Genomic DNA, 2,500 nt, shown 5'->3' on the forward strand with positions numbered 1-2,500 from the left:
CGTGACTAAGCGCGTTGGGTTACGCTGCTGGTCAGGCATCTGCTTGGCAGATGTGGTGTAGCGTATATGGATTTGACCAAACGCAGTGACGCCTCCTTGAGCTACTGATACTGATACTGATGCTGTTTTCAAGAGACTGTGGAAGTGGGTGGGGGATGATGAGGAGGGTGTGTGTGTGAGTGTGTGTGTGTGTGTGTGTGTGTGTGTGTGTGTGTGTGTGTGTGTGTGTGTGTGTGTTTGGGGATGGGATGAGTAGGTTTTAGTTTTGTGCAGCTGTGTTAGAGTGAGAGAGAGAGAGAGAGAGTGTGTGTGTGTTTGTGTGTGTGTGTGTGTGTGTGTGTGTATGTGTGTCTGTCAGGTCAGGTCAGGTCATTTGATCTGCTACTGGTAACCTGAAATCCAGTACAACCTGTTCAGGGTCGGGTTGCCGGCGACTAAACCGGCACTCCCACCGCTCCCTTCCGGGACTGGTGAGGCGGGTGGCTAGACACCCTTATGGAGATCCATAAAAGGGCGTTGGCTCAGGAGAGCCACCGACGGCCATCTAGCTCCACTGTGCTGTGTGCATGCCACACGCAGTTGGCCCCTGGGGTGTGTCTACCCATGCATGTGAAGTCTGGACCCGGCAGAATCTGCGGAAGAAACCTATCGGTTCAACGGAGAGGAAGGCGGTTACAGCAACGCACTGTGGAGTGCAGAGAGCAAGATGAGACACCGAAAGGATATCTTGGTCATCCACTGCATCCGTGCTCATCCTCCAGTCGTCTCGACTTAGTCTTGCCACTGGAAATTGGTGGACCCGGACGAGAGAGTGAGGTTGACGTTGCGCAACTCCTCTTCACTTTAAACAAACTCATCGCGCAAGTCATCAGTCATCCAAAATGACCTTTCATCCTTCATCATTTCATCACCCCCAAGTCCTGTGGCGACAGGCGAGCGACGAAACGACAGGTGTGGGTACACTGGCAGTCGCAGTCGCAGACCTGCACGCAGGCGGCTCAGGCCATAGGGTCGTTCTTCGTCGACAGGAGCAGCGATGGAGCTCGGCAGCTGTCTGAGCGTCTGAGCAGCCCTCTTTAGGAATGCACTGCTCACCTCCCTGGCATGAGGAAGGGGCTAGAAAAGGTGCCCTAAAAATTGCCTGCTCCATATCACCCTGGCCAGCATACCGCGGCTGGCGGGGACCCTACATCAGCGGTCGAAACAACAAGAAAGAAAAGAAAAAAACAAGGATCGTTCCTCTCACCATTGGTGCTTGGAACATAAGGACTCTCCTGGACAGAGATAACGCGGACAGACCCCAAAGGAGAACGGCACTAGTTGCATCCGAACTCGCCAGATACAACATTGACATCGCAGCCTTGAGTGAGACTCGGCTTGCAGGTGAAGGCGAGCTCTGTGAACGGGGATCTGGTTACACCTTCTTCTGGAGTGGACGAGGAAGCGAAGAGCGACGTGAGGCTGGCGTTGGTTTTGCAGTAAAAACAGCACTTGTCAGCAAGTTAGCTGGAATCCCAAAGGGAGTCAACGATAGGCTTATGACCATGAAACTCCCACTGGCATCTGGCCAGAAGCACCTCACCATTGTCAGTGCCTACGCCCCAACCATGACCAACCCGGATGAAGTGAAGGCGAAGTTCTACGAGGACCTTCACTCTGTCATTGCTGCTATCCCTAAAGCAGACAAGCTCATCATTCTTGGGGACTTCAATGCTAGAGTTGGCTCTGACTACATCTGGGATGGAGTGATTGGAAAGCACGGTGTGGGCCACTGCAACCCAAATGGATTGCTTTTGCTTCAGACCTGTGCAGAGCACGAACTGCTGATAACCAACACAGTTTTCTGCCTCCCTACCCGTAACAGGACGTCATGGATGCACCCTCGCTCAAAGCATTGGCATCTCATCGATTATGTCATCGTCAGGAAAAGGGATAGGCAAGATGTACGTGTAACAAAGACCATGTGCGGCGCCGAGTGTTGGACAGACCATCGCCTTGTAGTCTCGAAGCTGAATATTCGAATCCAGCCCAAGAGACGCCCCCAAGGCCAGAAGGCTCCAAAACGGCTCAACATCGCTAAGCTGAAAAACATCACCATCAAACAGTCCTTTGTGGAGCTGCTGGAAGATCGTCTGGAATCCGCCTCTCTGGACAACCAGAATGTGGAGTCTGACTGGAGGACCCTGCGTGAGCTAATCTATAGTACAGCTTCAGAGACCCTGGGACCCATGTCCAGAAAGCACAGAGACTGGTTTGATGAAAACTGTGATGAAATCAAGCAGCTTCTGGATGAGAAACGCTGTCTGCATCAAGCCTACCTGAGCAACCCAAAGTCCACATCAAAAAAGGATGTGTACGATGCCATCCGCAGGACTGTTCAGCAAAAGTTACGCCAGATGCAGGATAAGTGGCTGAGTGACAAAGCTGATGAGATCCAGGGATATGCTGACAGGCACGATATGAAGAGGTTCTATGATGCCTTAAAAGAAGTCTATGGCCC

The 2,500-nt window shown here is 52.2% G+C and overlaps 1 protein-coding gene across 2 annotated transcripts in view; it reads left to right on the forward strand.

Moving 5' to 3' along the window:
• Nucleotides 1–2,500, forward strand: part of LOC143301333 (BBSome complex member BBS2-like) — a 52,100-nt gene that overhangs the window by 10,678 nt on the left and 38,922 nt on the right. The window lies entirely within an intron of this gene.

Source organism: Babylonia areolata, chromosome 27, assembly GCF_041734735.1.
Source record: "Babylonia areolata isolate BAREFJ2019XMU chromosome 27, ASM4173473v1, whole genome shotgun sequence".
In the NCBI taxonomy this organism is placed as follows: Eukaryota; Metazoa; Mollusca; class Gastropoda; order Neogastropoda; family Buccinidae; genus Babylonia; species Babylonia areolata.